The sequence below is a fragment of the Anolis carolinensis genome, unplaced genomic scaffold (genome assembly GCF_035594765.1).
Source record: "Anolis carolinensis isolate JA03-04 unplaced genomic scaffold, rAnoCar3.1.pri scaffold_13, whole genome shotgun sequence".
In the NCBI taxonomy this organism is placed as follows: Eukaryota; Metazoa; Chordata; class Lepidosauria; order Squamata; family Dactyloidae; genus Anolis; species Anolis carolinensis.
In genome coordinates this window covers 4,176,451-4,198,266 of record NW_026943824.1, presented here as the reverse complement: position 1 = coordinate 4,198,266, position 21,816 = coordinate 4,176,451, and the positions used below count along the sequence as shown (strand labels likewise).

At 43.3% G+C, this 21,816-nt stretch overlaps 1 protein-coding gene across 1 annotated transcript in view; it reads left to right on the top strand.

The window, feature by feature from the left end:
• The window catches only part of elfn1 (extracellular leucine rich repeat and fibronectin type III domain containing 1), a 364,525-nt gene that overhangs the window by 101,077 nt on the left and 241,632 nt on the right, over positions 1–21,816 (top strand). The window contains exon 3 of the mRNA XM_062964146.1: positions 19,930–20,078. The gene's annotated coding sequence lies outside the window, so the exon portion shown is untranslated. The remainder of the gene's footprint in view (positions 1–19,929; positions 20,079–21,816) is intronic.

The window sequence follows — 21,816 nt, the reverse complement described above, 5'->3', positions numbered from 1 at the left end:
TTACAAAAGATCTGCTCTTGACAGAGATGGAAACAAAGCCATTGCTTGAGTTTTCAAGTATAAAATGGAGATAAAGATTAAGCAGGACTTTCATCTGATCCAGTGCATCGTTGTTCTTCTTGCTGAGTGTCTTCAAGATGCTTCTGACTTGCGACAATCCTAAAACGGGATTTTGTTGGCCAGATTTGTTAAGAGGCAGGGAATGGCTTTGCCTTCCCTTGAGAGTGAGAGAGTGTGACTTGTCTATGGTCTATGGAGACAGCTATTGGATGACCAGCCTCATTATAATTCTGAATGTTATTAGGTTCCATTCAACTGTGTATATTGTTAATGTATTTGCGCTGTTACTTTTGTAACATTGTGAGCAGCCCTGAGTCCCCACGGGGAGATGGTGGCGGGGTATAAATAAAGTTTTATTATTATTATTTTATTATGCCACAGCAAACAAGATAGATATGCTGGATTTCGTATCACAAAATCACAAGTCGAACACTTCCAGTGTCTAGGAAGTGTGATGTATTTTCGGATGATGCGTGCAGATCCCAGTCGGGTGGCCTTTTGCAAAATCAGATCGTGATTTTGTCAATGTCTATTGTTTCCAAATGCCGGCTGAGATCTTTGGCACGGCACCCAATGTGCCGATCACCACCGGGACCACCTGCACTGGTTTCTGCCAGAGTCTTTGAAGTTCAATCTTGAAGGTCCTGAGAGCGGCTGAGTTTTTCCTGTTGTTTTTTGTCAATGCGACTGTCACCTGGGATGGCAACATCAATGATCCAAACCTTTTTCCTTTCCACAACTGTGATGTCTGGTGTGTTGTGTTCCAGAACTTTGTCAGTCTGGATTCGGAAATCCCACAGTTGTTGTTATTATTATTATTATTATTATTATTATTATTATTATTATTATTATTTATGGTTGACTTTCCATGGCTGAACAGCATCCCAGTCCAATGCTCAAAACAGTACTCCATGCTAGCTGGTGCATAAGGTAAAGGTAAAGGTTTTCCCCTGACATTAAGTCCAGTCATGTCTGACTCTGGGGGTTGGTGCTCATCTCCATTTCTAAGCCGAAGAGCCAGCGTTGTCCATAGACACCTCCAAGGTCATGTGGCCGGCATGCATAAGGAATAGAAAAAGGTTCAGAAGCATCCCTAGTTTGTGCTCTGAACCATTCTGAGCTGGAAAACCAAGCTGAAAGTCCAGTGATTCCCAAATTCTGATCCTCCAGGTGTTTGGGATTTCAACTCCCAGCTTCTTTGACCAGTCTGGCCAATATTGAGAAATTCTGGGAGCTGAAGTTGAAAACACGTAGAGAACCAGAGTTTGGGAATTCCTGATTACGTCCTATCTCCTGGCATATTGTCATGATCTCCAATCTTTGACATCTCCGGTCGGCTGACAAAGAACAGATGCCAGCCATAAAACGGGCCAGCCATAAAACCTCACCCTCTGGTATGTGAGAGCCCCTATATAAATGGGTCAAAGAGAAGGTTCTGGTATTCTGTACAATAAAACCTGTTGGAATCTACCAGCATGTGTCTTGGTGCTTTTTCTGGTGGAAGACTGACCCACAGCACAACTGGGAGAAGAGATCCCGACAAGCCATAAAACCTCCATTACCCTCTGGTATGTGAGAGGCCCTATATAAATGGGCTAAAGAGAAGGTTCTGGTATTTTGTACAATAAAACCTGTTGGAATCTACCAGCGTGTGTCTTGGTGCTTTTTCTGGTGGAAGACTGACCCACAGCACAACTGGGAGAAGAGATCCCAACAAGACATAAAACCTCAATTACCCTATGGTATGTGAGAGCCCCTATATAAATGGGCCAAAGAGAAGGTTCTGGTATTCTGTACAATAAAACCTGTTGGAATCTATCAGCGTGTGTCTTGGTGCTTTTTCTGGTGGAAGACTGACACACAGCACAACTGGGAGAAGAGAACCCGACACATATCCACTCATGCCCTGAAAGAGATGGAGAGAGAGCGAATGAGGCCAGTTTCAAGTACGACGCTCGCCGGATGAGTCACTCCTCCCTTAATCAGGGTGGAAGTTGTCCAGAGCCTTCAATGACGGCGCTGGTCCTTGAGCATCGGTCCCTCTGGGTCAGGCGCACCAGATGATATCTCTCTCCGACACCAATTGCCAACTCATGCCAATCCACGCACTTGCCAACTCATGCCAATCTGGACTTGTGCGCTACTCATCCCGGCTTTGATGCTGACGCCAGGCACCGGAGGGTGGGGAGAGATAGGGTTTGGAGCGGAGGGATGCCAAAACCAAGAGATTGACGCCAACATCGTCTTCTCTCCGAGCCAATTTGGGTGAGCAATGGAGAGATCCCCGCGGGGAGAGATTGTTGTGAGAATGCCTGCCAAGGGCTACAGACGTAGGTAAGAAGTGGCAGACTTAGTCAGGAGAGAAGCGAGTTCAGAGGCGACATGATAGCCATGTTATAATATTTGAAAGGTCTCCCTATGGGAGAAGGAGCCAGCTTATATTCTGCTGCTTCAAAGACCAAGACACAGAATTCCAGACTCAAATTACAGAAATAGAGATTTCAGTTCAACACGAGGAAGAACTACTTGATGGTAAGAACTGTTCAACTTTTGGAGTTTAGTGGAGTCTCCTTCTCTGGTAACAGCGCTCCATGCGGTCATGCCAATGGCCACATGACCTTGGAGGTGTCTACGGACAACGCCGGCTCTTCGGCTTAGAAATGGAGATGAGCACCAACACCCAGAGTCAGACATGACTGGACTTAACGTCAGGGGAAAACCTTTACCTTTACCTTTTACCTTCTCTGGAGGGTTCTAACCAGAGGCTGGGTGGCCATCTGTTAGGAGTGTTTTTGTTGTGTTTTCCTGCATGGCAGTATGGGGTTGGATTGGATAGTTCTTGGTGTCTCTTCCTAGGAATCTACAACTCCATTTGGATTGGATAGCTCTTGGTGTCCTTTCCTAGGAATCTATGACTCCATGGTGGTCACCAGAGTTGGGTAACTTCCAGTAGAAACCATTCATTTCAATGCAGTTCACTATCATCCATGGTTTCCTGTATTTATCATAAGTTTGGAAATATGTCCTCTATGGATATTGTATTTTAAAAGAAGGCCAGATGGGTTTTAGCCCTAGAGCAATGATGGGCAACCTTTTGTGCTTGGTGTGTCAAAATTCACCAAATAAACCTAGCATGACTTGGGTGGTGTGTCACTTCAAGAAAAGAAAAAAAAAAAAACACCATAATTTCACAATGTGTATAATTTAAATAACAAAATTATATAATTGTAATATATAACTGTATTTAATAAATCAAAAACTATTTACTACCATTATTTCCATGTACAACAATCTATGGTACCTCTTGCAGTTTCCATGCTGATTTCTCTCTATTCTAGTTTCAATGGGCCGGGCTGTGGCGCAGCTGGCTAGTAACCAGCTGCAATAAATCACTACTGACTGAGAGGTCATGAGTTCAAAGCCCGGGTCGGGTTAAGCCCCCGACCATTAAATAGCCCGGCTTGCTGTTGACCTATGCAGCCCGAAAGACAGTTGCATCTGTCAAGTAGGGAAATTTAGGTACACTTTATGCAGGAGGCTAATTTAACTAGTTTACAACACCATAAAACTGCCAGCAAAACACGAGGAAAGGAATGAGGAAATACAGCCACTAGTGGACGGTGAAGCAACAGCTCCCCCTGTGGCCGGAATCGTGAAGCTGGAAAAATGTTAAATGCCTCTGTGTCTGTCTATACTGTATGTTGTTTGTCTGTTGGCATTGAATGTTTGCCATATATGTGTTCATTGTAATCCGCCCTGAGTCCCCTTCAGGGTGAGAAGGGTGGAATATAAATACTGTAAATAAACAAATAAATAAATGTAGTCATGAATAATGAATAATATAATAATAATATAATAGTAATAACATGATAATATACTACCACAATAATAATAGAATAATAATATAATGATTATACACACACACACATACACATATAAATGTAATGTGCATAATTCCCATGGAGTAAACAACAAAACCACTGGACCAAATCACACCGAATTTGGCCACAAAAGATATAGTCATCCAATCAATCTGCATGCAGCAGCGTGTCAGCAAAAATGGCTAGGCGTGTCAGTGCTGACACGTGTGTCATAGGTTGGCCATCAGTGCCCTAAGAGACTGAGTTTCCCATCCTTTCATTGGGATGTCGATACCTTAAAAACATCAGATCATGAGTTTGGAAGCTAAGGGTCAGACTTAGTACTTGGATGGGAGGCTGCCAATGAATAAAAGGCAAAGGTTTCCCCTGACGTTAAGTCCAGTCGTGTCCGACTCTGGCGGTTGGTGCTCATCTCCATTTCTAAGCCGAAGAGCCGGCATTGTCCGTAGACACCTCCAAGGTCATGTGGCCACTGGCATGACCGCATGGAACGCCGTTACCTTCCCGCTGGAGTGGTACCTATTGATCTACTCACATTTGCATGTTTTCGAATTGCTAGTTTGGCAGGAGCTGGGGCTAACAGTGGGCGCTCACTCCGCTCCCGGGATTTGAACCTGGGACCTTTCGGTCTGCAAGTTCAGCAGCTCAGTGCTTTAACACACTTAATGAATGCCCAGTGCTATATTTCAAAGGAAGACAATGGCAAACCATCTCTGAGGATTCTTTGCCCAAGAGTAGGACCACCATAAGTTGATTTAAAGGCCCAAACAAACATATATCTACTAAAAGCAACAAAAAGCCATTTGACCTCTCTCTGTACCGACCTGATCAGTGTGACAGCAAACTCCAGTTAACACCAGAATTCGGGCAGATGACATCCACATGCCCCTTCCTCCTGCCTTTGCTCTCTCCTCTTCCCTTGGTCTATTAAATCCCTTCTGGTGTCGGGGAAATTTCATCGTTGTCACCGGGAGCCAATGGACTGCACCACCTTGAACATCTGTAGATGCTCAGAGGGTGAATATCTAATAAGAGTTTGAAGCCAGTCCTGCACTAAAGAACAAACGCAGCGGCCAGATGGTCGATCATTACCCATTTTTATTAATTACGGCCTCTACAGTCTTTGATTGGCCCATATGGGAAGCTCTCCTCATGCAAGCAACCGTTCCAGCGATTCATAACATAAACCTTCTCTTAATTAAGCTGAATCTCCCATTCGTTCGGCTCTGGCTTTGAGGCTGAAAAATTGTTTTCTTAACTCGCTCCGTCTTGATCTCCGAGGATGGGAGGAAGTTGTCGCCAGATGTTGTCCAAGGCGACAATGTTCCTGTCGTCGCCGTTTAATTGCAACCTCTGGAATTTCTCCCTGAGTAAACATTTCTGATTGTGCCGCCCGTTTTGCTTGGAGTTGCATTTTTTCTGGAAAGGGGAAGGCAATTTGCTCCGTGCAATTTCTTGCTGAGGAGGCAGAGGGAAATGCTGAAAAGAGATCATTCCTTCATGATGGAGGTGTCAAAAAGTCCCCAAACTCACAAAGACACATCGAAACTGGTGCCAGACCTCAATGGAAGTTTGGATTCCTTTTAGTGCTTCAGTTCTTCTTCAGGTCCCAAGGATCATTAATGGTCTAAGGTTTGGATGATTGAGTTGATGCAGCATGAGTTTTGGTGGAAGGGGTCCCCAAACTAAGGCCCGGGGGCCAGATGCAGCCCTCCAAGGTCATTGACCTGGCCCCTGTCCTAAACTTTAGACTTAGGGTTGGAGGTCTCTTTGCTTACCTGTGGTCTCATGAGATCATCTAAATGGTCTTTGAAGGTCTCTTTGCTTAGCTATGGCCTTATGAGACCATCTAGATGGCTTTTGGGGGGTCACTTTCCTTACCTGTGGTCATATGAGACCATCTAGATGGCCTTTGAGGGTCCCTTTACTAACCTATGGTTTTATGAGATCATCTTGATGGCCTGTGGGGGCCCCTTTCCTTACCCATGGTCTTATGAAACCATCTTGATGGTCTTTGAGGTCCCTTTCCTTATCTATGGTCTTCTGATGGCCTTATGAGATCATCTAGATGGTCTTTGAGGGTCTCTTTCCTTACCTATGGTCTTATGAAACCATCTCAATGGTCTTTGAGGTCCCTTTCCTTATCTATAGTCTTCTGATGGCCTTATGAGATCATCTAGATGGTTTTTGAAGGTCCCGTTCCTTACTGATGGTCTTATGAGACCGTCAGGATGGTTTTTGGAGGTCTCATTGCTTACCTATGGTCTTGAGATCATCTAGATCAGGGGTCCCCAAACTAAGGCCTCATTTACCTGGCCCCTGTCCTAAACTTTAGACTTAGGGTTGACCTAAGTCTGAAATGAATGGAAGGCACTCAACAACAACAATCCTAATTTTGGACTGTTTCATAGTCTGGCCCCCCAACAGTCTGAGGGACTGTGAATTGGCCCTCCACTTAAAAAGTTTGAGGACCCCTGGTCTATATCACTGGTTCTCAACCTATGGGCCCTCAGGTGAAATCCTAGCCAGTTTACCAGCTGTTAGGATTCCTGGAAGTTGAAGGTAAAAACATCTGTTGACCCACACATTGAGAACCACTGATCTGGTCTTTTCTTCCTGACCATAACACCCACAATAAAGGCATCTCTGTAGTGTTGATTTATTTATTGAAATGTTGCTCTTGCAAAACATCAGCACCTTGAGTGATGGAGTACCATGCTACACTTGCCGATATGTCTCTTTTTGGTCACTTTTTGTTCAAGCCATTTCCTATCAATGATGACCCTAAGGCAAACCCATTGAGTTTTTCTTTTTGCAAAATTTATTCAGAAGAGGTTGCCTTCACCTTCCTCTAAGGATGAGTGAAAATTCACTCAAGGTTTCCATGGCCAAACAAGGATTCGAATCCTGGTCTCCCAGTGTCTCTGTCCAATACTTAAACCACTAAACTATGCTGGCTCTCCAATTAAAAAAATAACATTCATCTTTGGCATGGTAAGAGTGGAATATAGCCCTGGGAAGAACAAGGAATTAGTGTGTGCCTTCAAAGTCATCTCTGACTTATGGAGATCCCAAGGCGAGGTTATCATGAGATGTCTGATTTATAGAGATCACAAGGTGACATTATCATGGGGTTTCTGACTTATGGTGATACTAAAGCGAGAGGTTATCATGGGCTTTCAGACTTATGGGAATCCTAAGATGAAGTTATCATGGGGTTTCTGACTTATGGAGATTCCATGGTGACATTATCATGTGGTTTCTGACTTATGGTGATACCAAAGTGAGAGGTTATCATGGGCTTTCAGACTTATGGGAATCCTAAGATGAAGTTATCATGGGGTTTCTGACTTATGGAGATTCCATGGTGACATTATCATGGGGTTTCTGACTTATGGTGATACCAAAGTGAGAGGTTATCATGGGCTTTCAGACTTATGGGAATCCTAAGATGAAGTTATCATGGGGTTTCTGACTTATGGAGATTCCATGGTGACATTATCATGTGGTTTCTGACTTATGGTGATACCAAAGTGAGAGGTTATCATGGGCTTTCAGACTTATGGGAATCCTAAGATGAAGTTATCACAGGGTTTCTGACTTATGGAGCTCCCATGGTGATGTTATCATGGGGTTTCTGACTTATGGTGATACCAAAGTGAGAGGTTATCATGGGCTTTCAGACTTATGGGAATCCTAAGATGAAGTTATCATGGGCTTTCTGACTTATGGGAATCCTAAGATGAAGTTATCATGGGGTTTCTGACTTATGGAGATTCCATGGTGACATTATCATGGGGTTTCTGACTTATGGTGATACCAAAGTGAGAGGTTATCATGGGCTTTCAGACTTATGGGAATCCTAAGATGAAGTTATCATGGGGTTTCTGACTTATGGAGATTCCATGGTGACATTATCATGGGGTTTCTGACTTATGGTGATACCAAAGTGAGAGGTTATCATGGGCTTTCAGACTTATGGGAATCCTAAGATGAAGTTATCATGAGGTTTCTGACTTATGGAGATTCCATGGTGACATTATCATGGGGTTTCTGACTTATGGTGATACCAAAGTGAGAGGTTATCATGGGCTTTCAGACTTATGGGAATCCTAAGATGAAGTTATCACGGGGTTTCTGACTTATGGAGCTCCCATGGTGATGTTATCATGGGGTTTCTGACTTATGGTGATACCAAAGTGAGAGGTTATCATGGGCTTTCAGACTTATGGGAATCCTAAGATGAAGTTATCATGGGGTTTCTGACTTATGGAGATCCCATGGTGACATTATCATGGGGTTTCTGACTTATGGTGATACCAAAGTGAGAGGTTATCATGGGCTTTCAGACTTATGGGAATCCTAAGATGAAGTTATCATGGGGTTTCTGACTTATGGAGCTCCCATGGTGACGTTATCATGGGGTTTCTGACTTATGGTGATACCAAAGTGAGAGGTTATCATGGGCTTTCAGACTTATGGAAATCCTAAGATGAAGTTATCATGGGGTTTCTGACTTATGGAGATCCCATGGTGACATTATCATGGGGTTTCTGACTTATGGTGATACCAAAGTGAGAGGTTATCATGGGCTTTCAGACTTATGGGAATCCTAAGATGAAGTTATCATAGGGTTTCTGAGTTAAGGAGATCCCATGGTGACGTTATCATGGGGTTTCTGACTTATGGTGATACCAAAGTGAGAGGTTATCATGGGCTTTCAGACTTATGGGAATCCTAAGATGAAGTTATCACGGGGTTTCTGACTTATGGAGCTCCCATGGTAACGTTATCATGGGGTTTCTGACTTATGGAGATCCCATGGTGACGATATCATGGGGTTTCTGACTTATGGTGATACCAAAGTGAGAGGTTATCATGGGCTTTCAGACTTATGGGAATCCTAAGATGAAGTTATCATGGGGTTTCTGACTTAAGGAGATCCCATGGTGACGTTATCATGGGGTTTCTGACTTATGGTGATACCAAAGTGAGAGGTTATCATGGGCTTTCAGACTTATGGGAATCCTAAGATGAAGTTGTCATGGGGTTATTCTTGGCAAGATTTTTCCAGAGTTGTGTTGCCCTTGCTTTCTTCTGAACCTGAGTGAGTGTGACCCGGTGGGTTTCCATGGCCGAACACCTTGGTTTCTGAAGTCCGAACCCAATACTCAAACCACTTACATCTTCTGGCACTTGTCATTGAAACGTCACTCCTGCAAAACCACTACATGGGGAATGATAGATCTCCGGCCCATCTGCGTCTCTTCCAGATTACTCATGGCTTTGCATCATTTCTTCCTTACCAGAAATTATTTTCTTGCTCTCTAAGGATGCTGTTACAAACTCGGAGATCTGACTCAGTGATGACCAAAGCTTGCATGAGAACTGGGAAAGATAATTCGGAGTCTGTTCACCTTCTGTCTTTTATGGTTTGATCCATTGGTTTTTCTGGTGAGGAGCCCACTAGGCCTGGGTCAGGGGTCTCTTCATCTGCTCTTGACCTGTCTCTGCTTTCCTCCATGTCCACATTCATCCCCATGGTTGTGTAGACTGGAAGCTGGTTACTTGGGAAGATAATAGGATGTGAAATGAAAATTTCCAGTCGATAAAAGGAAACCTTGGAGGCATTTTAGGGCCGGCGGCTGTCATCCTCGGTTGGGATTTTAACGGCAGGCCACTTGACAGCCGGTCGTAAAAACCTCTTCATCTCATCCCCCTCCCCACTTCGCCCGCCCATCTCTGATGAAATTGAATTAAGAACCATTTAATTTTATCCCGAGGAGATTTCCTTATGTGAGCAATGAGCCGGCCTTTTTACCTGGCAGCTGTGCTGAAGACAGGGGGTCACCAGGAGGTTCCTGGATTAAAATCAATGGCTCGCTTTGGAGCCTGCCATTAGCAACCAAATCTAGGTGGAGTGTCCCTTTATGCAAAATGCCTGGGACCTGAAGTGTTCCATATTTTGGATTTTGGAATATTTTCAGATGCATAGTGAGGTATCTTGGGGGGTGGGAACCAAGTCGAAATACGAAATTCATTTGTTTCATATATACCTTATACACAAAACCCGGGCTGTGGCGCAGGCTGGTAGGTTTGTCTTTAACATACCGTATATACTCAAAAATAAGCCGAGTTTTTCAGCCCTCATAAATGAGCTGAAAAAGCCTCCCCCGGCTTATAATCAGGTCAAGGTCAAGGCCAGCAACTATTGCTTGCAATCTGTGATCTATTTCTCTCTTCTCCTCCCTTATCAGTGTGTTTTCTTTTGCAAAGCCTCCCTCGCTCTTAATTAAGGGAATGTTTTGAAAATAGAAAGACACCCTTGCAAGTCAGAAAGAAGAAAAATATATATATTCATTAATCTTATGAAAGCATTTCCCCCCTGAAATATTTGTTAAACTCTCCTACACATATATAGGCATTAACCCTTTGCAAGCTTTTGCCATCTCTATGTACCTTTATATGTGTATCTATCTATATACATTAATTTTATATATGAATTTGCCCTCATATGTTTGCAGGTCTTTGCCAATCCTTTATACCTATAGATCCATGTACCTGTGTATCTGTAGCCATACATATACATTATTTTTATATATGAATTTACCCTTATATGTTTACAAGTCTCTGCAAATATCTATATAAAGAGAGATGTCTGAATAGATATGAATATATTCTTACCTACCTATATATAGGGCTTGCAAATATTACGGGGGGGGGGGGATGAATACACAAATATCTATAGACATGTCTAGATAGATATGAGAATATATATATATATATATATATATATATATATATATATATGGCTTGCAAATATTGTAGGGGAAATGCACACACACACACAGAGGGATTTGCAAACATTTCAGGGGGAAATGCATATATGAAATTAGTATCTATAATTATAGATCTATATCTAGCTCTGCATTGTTTATCTAAGCATTGAATGTTTGCCTGTTACTTCCAACTGCCTGTTGGAAGCCGGTCTGAGTCCCCATGGGGAGATAGGATGGGATCCAAATGAAGTTGTTGTTGTTGTTGTTGTTGTTGTTGTTGTTATTATTATTATTATTATTATTAGGTTATTGTTGATACCATATTGTTTTTGTTGCCCCTACTTTTCCACTTATAGAGCTAGTTTATTGTTTTTCTTTGAAATACGGTAAATATCCAAAAGCATTTAACCTACTGATGCCTCGAATAATGAAATGAAATTTTATTGGTATCTATTTTTATTTTGAAATTTACCCATAGCTGCTGCATTTCCCACCCTCGGCGTATACTCGAGCCAATAAGTTATCCCAGTTTTTTGTGGTAAAATTAGGTGCCTCGGCTTACATTAGGGTTGGCTTATACTTGAGTATATACGGTATATAATATGGCCCATGTATCCACAGAACCTGCACCTGATGTTTCATTTACCCACATCTGGTGCTCTCTCTAGGCATTTTCTAGGCCCTCCAGATTTTGATTTATGGTGACCTTAAGGCAAACTTATCCTAAACTGCAAATCCCAGGATTGCATATGATGGTTCTGTGATGGGAGTTAAAAGTGGAGCCATGGCTATAACTCTGTAGTGTGAAATGGCCCAGAGACGGTGACAACTACTAATGTGACCATAGCAGGGTACTAAGACTTGAAGCATCCAGGAATAGGATTTCGTTGCACGAATGGCATTTTATGACACTATAATGCCTCCTCAGTACACCAAACGCACACACAGAGAGACATAGAAAGAAAGAGAGAGATTCCATTGCTCGAGCTGAGAATGTATGTCTGTTTCCACAATGGGTCCCAGCTGCGAGCCCATCATTGAATGCTGCCTGCAATAACAAACCTTGGAATGGAAATCATTGGGACCGTTTTTGTGCGTCGCATCTGCCGGTTGCGCTTTGGTGAGGGAGGCTTCCGCGAGCGCGGCAGATGTATCGAATTTCCCTGACAATGCCAAATGAGCCGGCGTCAACTCTCTTTTATTGGAATTAGCGAGATGTGTTTGTTGTACACAGAGGCGCACCCCATTCCGCATCACACCAAACTGTTGGGAAATGCAGCATCAATAATTTTTCTTTATTATTTTTTTATTTTAGTGGAAGGGAAGAACATTAACAAAAGCAATCTGCTTTGGAAGCCAAAGCGAGTGTAATAGATGTGAAAACTAAAAACAGGGGAAAGCCAATTAATTGCTGCAATGGAGAGCAAACGGAGGACAGAGCTTGGAAAAGTTCCTTTTTGGACTACAGCTTCCAGAATCCTCCATCCAGCATGGCCAACGGCTGGCCTGGCCGGAGTATTTTCCAAGCTGTAACTATGATCTTATGGGGCCCCTGGTGGCTCAGTGTGTTAAAGCGCTGAGCTGCTGAACTTGCGGACCAAAAGGTCCCAGGTTCAAATCCCGGGAGCGGAATGAGCGCCCGCTGTTGCTCCAGCTTCTGCCAACCTAGCAATTTGAAAACATGCCAATGTGAGTAGATCAATAGGTACCTCTCCAGCGGGAAGGTAACGGCACTTCATGCAGTCATGACCTTGGAGGTGTCTATGGACAATGCCGGCTCTTCGACTTAGAAATGGAGATGAGCACCAACCCACAGAGTCGGACATGACTGGACTTAACGTCAGGGGAAAACCTTTACCTTTTTTAAACTATGATCTTATGGGGTCCCTGGTGGCACAGTGTGTTAAAGCATTGAGCTGCTGAACTTGTGGACCAAAAGGTCCCAGGTTCAAATCCCGGGAGCGGAGTGAGCACCTGCTGTTAGCCCCAGCTCCTGCCAACCTAGCAGTTCAAAAACATGCCAATGTGAGTAGATCAATAAGTATCGCTCTGGCGGGAAGGTAATAGCGCTCCATGCAGTCATGCCAATGGCCACATGACCTTGGAGGTGTCTAAGGACAACGCCGGCTCTTTGGCTTAGAAATGGAGATGAGCTCCAAACCCCAGAGTCGGACACGAAAATCTTTACCTTTACCTTACTACTGGGCCCCTGGTGGCACAGTGTGTTAAAGCACTGAGCTGCTGAACTTGCAGACCAAAAGGTCCCAGGTTCAAATCCCAGGAGCGGAGTGAGCACCCGCTGTTAGCCCCAGCTCCTGCCAACCTAGCAGTTCGAAAACATGCCAATGTGAGTAGATCAATAGGTACCGCTCCGGCGGGAAGGTAACAGCACTCCATGCAGTCATGCCTATGACCACATGACCTTGGAGGTGTCTACGGACAATGCTGGCTCTTTGGCTTAGAAATGGAGATGAGCACCAACCCCCAGAGTCAGACATGACTGGGCTTAACATCAGGGGAAAACCTTTACCTTTACCTTAATTATGATATGAATATGATATGATATGATATGAATGGGCAACTTGGAAGTCCCTGAACAGACTCAGAAGTGGAGTGGGCAGATCTAAAGACAACTTGGCAAGGTGGCACGACCTGGAGGAACCCTCCCCCTTGTGTGACTGTGGAGCAGAAAAAACAACTCCGCATATGAAGGCTTGCCCACAATGTCCTGCCTCATGTACAGAGGAGGAGTTGCTTAAAGCAATGGACAATGCGGTTGCTGTTGCCCGCTTTTGGTCTAAAACTATTTAGGTGCTTGTGATTTCCTTTTTTTTCTCATCATTTTAAAATGTATTTGTTATGCAATGCTTTTGACACAAAATAAATAACTATGATCTTAGGGACAATGTGTTGCTTTCTAAAAGAGGCCTTACTGGAGTTGCACTTGGCAACTTATTTCCCTTTTCCTTTTCTATCCTGGCCCTTTTTGGTCATTCGTCTCGGCTCTCTGCCCTTTGCTCCTCAACCCAAGACCCCTTGGTGCCGTGCTTCTCCTCCCTGGTAGCAAATGCAAAGTCTTGTCGAAGGCTTTCATGGCCGGGATCACAGGGTTGTTGTATGTCTTTCGGGCTGTGTGGCCATGTTCCAGAAGTATTCTCTCCTGACGTTTCGCCCACATCTATGGCAGGCATCCTCAGAGGTCGTGAGGTATGGATGCATACCTTTCATGCAAAGTCCTTTCCCTGTAAGAAGGCACTGTCTCCCCTTCTTCTTTGTTGTCCTTTCCATTCTCTCTGTGAAAGCTTCTACCCGGGGTGGTGCGTTCTTGCTGCTTGCTTGCTCGCTCGCTCGCCCAGACCGGCTGCTTAGCATGGAGAGGGTGAGGTGGCTCTCTCTTTTCTTTTCTCTTGCTCACCTTGCCGACAGGCATTCCATCTCCTGCGCAGTGATTGGACTGACGCCGCCGCCATTGCCGTCGCAGGTTGCAATCCAAGGTTGCGAGCAGATCTCCAAAGAGAACTGCTGGAAGCGTGTGGGTTAGAGAAGGCAAAGGCCTCCTTTCAGGTGTGGATTGATCCATGTCTTTCCTGGAGGGAAGCAAGGATTATGGTCAGAAATTGAGATCTTGGGCGAGTCATTTCCTCTTTTCCGAAATGACTTGGGCCGTTCTCCTGTGCTTACCTTATCCCAGATATTCCCTTCTGTTATTTCCGAACCCGACCTTTCTTTGGCTTCTACAAAGACAAGTATCCACTATTACAGTAATACAGAAATCATGAAACCTAAATTTAGTTCAATACATCAGTACGAAAACAGATACAAAAGGCGTTGTTAAACAATCGAACAAAGGACGGTTACCTTCACAGTAAAAACAATATTTTTCTCTTGAAGGATGGATTTACTCCTCTTCTCATAAACAATAAATGTTCTTTAGTTCTTTAATTGTTCCACATTCACAAATTGAGTCCTCTGCTATATATATAAAAGGGTAATGAAATTTCGGCCTAGGACAAAACAACAAAACTACACATCCCAGAAACACTAAACTTTGCAGCACAAACCCTCATCCATGTCTCTACGTTCATACAACAAAAAGAAAAGAAAAATAAAGTCCTAATTAGAAGAAGAGGAATAATTGTTTTTTATCCAATTGCTGCCAGTTAGAAGGCTAAGCTCCACCCACTTGGTCTCCTAGCAACCCACGCAGTCCAGGGGACAGGCAGAATTAGGCCTCACTTAGGCCTCTTCCATACTGCCTATAAGATACAGATTATCTGATTTGAACTGGATTATATGGCAGTGTAGACTCAAGGCCCTTCCACACAGCTATATAACCCATTTATAATCTTATCTGCTTTGACCTGGATTATCTTGAGTTCACTCTGCCATATAATCCACTTCAGTGTGGATTTTATACAGCTGTGTAGAAGGGGCCTCATATAATCCAGTTCTAATCAGATAATATAACATTATCAATATACAGTAGAGTCTCACTTATCCAACATAAACGGGCCAGCAGAACGTTGGATAAGTGAATATGTTGGATAATAAGAAGGGATTCAGGAAAAGCCTATTAAGCATCAAATTAGGTGATGATTTTGCAAATTAAGCACTAAAACATCATGTGATACAACAAATTTGACAGAAAAGGTAGTTCAATGCGCAGTAGTGCTATGTAGTAATTATACCACCATACTTTGCCACAGCAACACGTGGCCGGGCACAGCTAGTCTTATATATAATGATTGTTCTTGTTTCTTTATTATGGATAGTAGACTCCAAAACCATAACCGGTTTCAACTCAAAAGAGTCTTCATCAGGTGGATTGTAGTCCTTTTTTCAGTTGTTTTTTTGAGGTTTTTTTATGTGGATCCTATAGGGAACATATATAGTGGCTACCAGTTATTTACAATACATATAGTTACATGAGACATACACGATACACAACAAAGATAATGTAAAATGTCATACTCACAGAAAGATCTAAGTTTTAAACACGCATACTCTGCAAATAGTTTGATTTCTTTGGCTTCACCTTGAGCCTCTGCCTCCCAATTGCAATGAAGCTTAAATTCTAAAGTAAATGCTTTGATCAATCAGAATAGAGACTGCATTCAATTGAAATCTACCCTAGGTCCAGTGGTTCCTGGTGGCTTCCATGCAAGTGGAGCAGTGAATCAGCTTCAGAGTTGGGTTCTGACACTGAAAGACCTCTCCAAGGTGCTGAATCTTGCCTTAAAAACGGTTCCAGCACCTTGGAGAGTTCCTTTGATTCTTGAACCCAAACATGGAGCAGAATCACCATTTCCGCCGGCACGGAAACCTCTGTCACCATTTGGTTCCTTTGCCATTCCTTTGCTGTCTTGCCGGCTGTACATTTTCTTTACTGCCCATTTCTCTCCCTCAGAGATACGGCACCATCTCTCCGGCCATTACGCCCATCGCAAGCTGTGATGGATGCCTGCTGTTTGTTTTCCGGAGGCTTTGCAAGGCTATCCTTCTCTGTAGCCTTGTGCCTGTCATCCTTATCGTCCTCAAGAAGACGGAGCCCTATCGCTACCGCTTCTGCTCTTGAGCATCCGATTAAAGAGCTTTGACAGTTCGAACTATAGTAAAGCAGCTGCAGGGGACGAGTTAACAGGATACATGCCGCTCCTCCTTGTTGGTGCCAGACGTGGGCAAAGGGAAGGGCCTCGGTGGCACCTTAAGAACCTCTAACTGTTTCTCAAACTTCCAGCTTCCATAGTCTCTCCTTCTGTCATTTTTATGGGGGCATGTGCTTACAAACTGACCAAGATGGGTGCAAAAACCATTAAAATACACAAAACCATTCAAAATATATTCCACTTTGGAATTTTTTCTCATTCTCTTAGGAAAAATTAAAGGAGTGATGATTTACACCCACAATAAAAGTCTTTGTTCAGTATTAGTGCCCTTTGTCTTCAAGTCGACTCTGACCTATGGTGATCTTGAAGAGGTGATCATCTCTTCAACTTGCTTTCATGAAATCTGCTTCAGGTTTACACCTGATGTCCAGAATCTATTATGAAAGGTAGAAATATGCACTCTGGACAGGTCCTTCAAATTCCAGTTCCACACCCATTGACTCACTAGAAGATACTGAAATGATAGGTAAAGGTTTCCCCTGACATTAAGTCCAGTCGTGTCTGACTCTGGGGGTTGGTGCTCATCTCCATTTCTAAGCCGAAGAGCCGGCGTTGTCCATAGACACCTCCAAGGTCATGTGGCCATTGGCATGACTGCATGGAGCGCCGTTACCTTCCTGCCGGAGCGGTACCTATTGATCTACTCACATTGGCATGTTTTCGAACTGCTAGGTTGGCAGAAGCTGGCGCTAACAGCGGGCGCTCACTCCGCTCCCCGGATTCGAACCTGAGACCTTTCGGTCTGCAAGTTCAGCAGCTTGGCGCTTTAACACACTGCGCCACCAGGGGCTCCCCCCCATCCTTTAGAAAATAGGAAAAAGAAGCAGAAGGAAGAATATGAACTTCTCCGGCTGAGGAGCCTGTTGTGTGTAGACACCTCCTGGTTGAGTTGCCAGCATGGCTACATGGGCGCCTTTATTACCTTCCCGCCGGTGCGGTACCTATTGATCTACTCACATTTGCATGTTTTCGAACTGCTAGGTTGGCAGGAGCTGGGGCGCCTTTATTACCTTCCCACCGTTGCGGTACCTATTGATCTACTCACATTTGCATGTTTTCAAACTGCTAGGTTGGCAGGAGCTGGGGCGCCTTTATTACCTTCCCACCGTTGCAGTACCTATTGATCTACTCACATTTGCATGTTTTCAAACTGCTAGGTTGGCAGGAGCTGGGGCTAACAGCTCCCGGGATTTGAACCTGGAACCTTTGGTCTGCAAGTTCAGCAGCTCAGTGCTTTAACACACTGTGCCACCAGATAGGTCAGTATTATTCTAGAGGAAGCAGCTTCAGAAAGGTATATGATCCAGTTGAGTGTTTCTATCATAGTGTATCCATCATGCCAGGTTGACAAAGGCTTCTGTTTGGATTTCCACTTCTGGAATGACTGCTAGATGTGTCTATTCTGGTTGTCCAACGACTCTCCCAAACTCTGAATTTGGCCTATATCCTGAGATGCCCTTTCCGTTTTTCATGGCATGTTGGAGTGTGAACCAGAAGCCTACAAACTTGGCATGTCCACCCCATTTCTCCACTTGGAAGATGCTGTGCATTTCACAAGGGGAAAGCAAAACTGTAACCAAATATTAGGAAAAAAACACCGCTTCCTGTTCCAATACCCTATGTAGCCTGAGCTGCCAAGTCTCCCAACAGATCCAACCAGTGAAGCATTTGCACCCTGGAAAATTGGAGCAATGATGTGCGCCGGCACTCAGATGGAGTGCATTCAAATGAAACGCTCGGATCCAGAAAGAGAATTTTCTCTCCTTGTGAACAGAAAGCTTGGCAACCTTTCCCCCCTCAAATGTAAAATATCTTGGCTGTTTGCAAAACAGCTTTTAAATACCATAAGGCATCGTCCACTTAGAAGACTAACAGCCTGTAAAATGTCATTGGGTTTTTTTCCAAAACAAAAATTTCCAATTAAGCTCGATTGCATATATATACAAACACAACAGTTTTTAAAAGGCATTTCAAATATGTAATATTGGGAAGAGGTGGCAGGGAGGGGAAGCTATTTTGGGATGCTGCCAAACTTTCTTGCTGAGTGGAATAATTCATTATTATTCATTTCATTATTTCATAATGCAATTCAAGATATCATGGAAATGGGAGGTTTCCGGGGAGAAACTGATGCTGAAATGGATGTACTGAGTTTCTCTTCCTCCCACTTTTGAGATGTTTAATCTCAAGTTGTTGTTATTATTGTCCTCTTCCTCCTCTTCTGTTTTAAGGATTTGGAATTTAAGTGCTTCCCAACCTATGGTCCATGGACCACCAGTGGTTTGCAAGAACTAAAATAGGGTCCGCAGCCACACCATTACTACACCGTTGCAACGAGAGCGATTGGTCTCGCAAAACCCTCTTATAGTGCCAAGGCTTATTAAATATGGTTTTCTGTGGGTGAGCAGATGACAACTACTGATGGCATATGTTCTGTATAAGAAACTACAGCTGATGTGGTCTATCCAATGCAGTTTTCTGAATCAGCATCCCAAATAACCAAACCAAATCTAAAGTTGACCAAAAATTGATTCGTAACCCTTTTGATACTAGTGTTGGACAGTGGTCCCTGGTCAAAAAAGATTGGGAACCACTGATTTAAATGAATGAAATGGAGAATCCACTCCAGGGTTTGATCTTAACTCAAAGGAACTTTCTAGTATGATGACCCCATAGACAGTACCTTGGATAGCTTTGCAGATAAACCCTGAAGTGAATTGACTGCCCTGCTGACATGAAAGCGCCAAAGTGCTACCTATTTTGAAAGAAGAATGAAGACTACCTGAACAAAATTCTTGGCCATCTTCCTTGCTCATATTCAGTCAACATGATATGCTGCTGTAACAAAGTGTGAATTTTTTAGTTTACAGATGTCATATTTAATTGCATTTTAAAAGGGTCAATATTTCAGTTACTCTGCACTCATGAGTTGGTTGCCATGGAGAAGTGGGCGGAGCCAAGTGCCGTTTTGGTGGAGAAGTGCAGGTTTGAAAAAGAAGCAGTGAGTCTGTGCCCTGATGAGGTACAGTGAAGACTGATCCTCAGTTGAAGGGATCAGGGAGACTCAAATTTTTGAGTCAATTTAAAATAAGTTTGGTGACTTATTTTAAGGTAGTCTGTCTCTTGATGAGGAACAGATAATCTGTGATTGTAATTCACAGGGTGACTGCAGTTTAGAGCAGTAAAGAAAGAAGTGACATTTTAAGAAGTTTGAAACACCTCATTCTAGCCTTGCAACTGTTAACCAAAGTGCCTCTAAAGAGAAAGTTACTGTAACCATTAAGCTTTGTGTTATTGTTCTTTTAAACATTTTATCTTTTGTCATATATATTACCATCAAAAACAAATAAGAAGAAAGAAGAAAAACAAAATTTAAAAAGTCTCCTCTCTAAGTAGCTAGTGGCTATATCTTCCCATAGTGGTGGCAAGCGTGGATAATCCCCTTTACATCTGGTGGCCGCATTATAAACATCTTTATACTGGTGGCAGCGGTTATAATATAATAATATAATTAAATAAACATCCAACGTCTCTTCTCCGCAGCTGCCTTTGAAGAATGTTCAGAAACTTGACTTGGTCCAAAGAGCTACTTGGTCCAAAGAATCTACTGGAAGTTTTGATTCAGAATGTCAAAGACCCCTCCATGGTACTGGAGAAGAGGAATAAAAACTCCTGCTTGTTAGAGCTAGAAGGTACTTTTGTTTTTATCAATTATATCAGAAATGTTTATTCCTCTTTGTTTCCAATCAGGCCCAGCACCTTGGATAGCTCCTCTAATAGTAGTCAATCCTTGCTATGGACACATAATGGTGGAAGCCATCACCCAAAGAAAGTAGTTTTTCCAAGTTCATCCTGCCATCCATGACCTTGCACTGGGTCAGGTCAGAAACCAGTTTTGGCCAGCTCTTTCACTGGACAGCCAACTGCCCCTTGATGCCATTTTCAAAGAATATATTGCTATTTATGACTTAAATTATTGATGATCTCTCCTTTAATTTATTTATGAGCCCGGCTGATCCAGTGTCAACAGACTTCGCTTTGTTTTCGGTGACCCGTGGTTGTCACCCATGATTTTTTCATGAGCCAACTCCACCGTTGGGTCCGGTTTCTGATGTGATCATTTAAAGGGTCATTATCGGCAGCAGAAAAGCGGCGTTGTTTAGGGTGACCTTGGAAGGGACACTGAAGCCAAGTCTCGCCGGTGGCCGATACACCGTCTCATCCATAGATGCTTATTAGTGAAGAGCGTCCGAATACAAAAGAAGCGCAGGCGCAACCTCACTCACACGCCTTCACACATTACTCTTTAAAAGCCAAATCTTTCTTCTCGGTGTGGAGGAAAATATAGATCTATTCTTCTGGCTTGTATTGGAAAAGGTGACTCCTGGGTCTCATTATTTTTATCTTGAGGATACCCAATTTGAACACATTCACAGTGTAAGGAGAAAATGATGTGCTATTGACCAGAAACGATAGACTGATGAACCGTGTGGGGGCGTTTCGTGAAACGGTGGGAGAACCAAACCTAGCAGATGACTTGCAGATGATAGCTGTCACTAGGGTTGCAGCATAATCTGTATTTGTGTGACAGACAAAAGTATTTACTCACCGTCATACGAGGGTTATCCAGAAAGTAGATTACGTTTTGGAATTTAAAATGAACAAAGTATAGGAGAAAACATTTACCATATGCAATTGAAAGCCACACCCAAATACCACTTCTCAACATAGTCGCCATTCAAATCTAGGCACTTATCATAGTGATGAATGAGCTTGGCAACTCCTTCCCCACAAAACTCTGCCACTTGCGCCCTCAAAATGTATAGGAGAAAACATTTACCATATGCAGTTAAAAGCCACACCCAAATACCACTTCTCAACATAGTCGCCATTCAAATCTAGGCACTTATCATAGCGATGAATGAGCTTGGCAACTCCTTCCCCACAAAACTCTGCCACTTGCGCCCTCAAAACGTATAGGAGAAAACATTTACCATATGCAGTTAAAAGCCACACCCAAATACCACTTCTCAACATAGTCGCCATTCAAATCTAGGCACTTATCATAGCGATGAATGAGCTTGGCAACTCCTTCCCCACAAAACTCTGCCACTTGCGCCCTCAAAACGTATAGGAGAAAACATTTACCATATGCAGTTAAAAGCCACACCCAAATACCACTTCTCAACATAGTCGCCATTCAAATCTAGGCACTTATCATAGCAATGAATGAGCTTGGCAACTCCTTCCCCACAAAACTCTGCCACTTGTGCCCTCAAAATGTATAGGAGAAAACATTTACCATATGCAGTTAAAAGCCACACCCAAATACCACTTCTCAACATAGTCGCCATTCAAATCTAGGCACTTATCATAGCGATGAATGAGCTTGGCAACTCCTTCCCCACAAAACTCTGCCGCTTGCGTCCT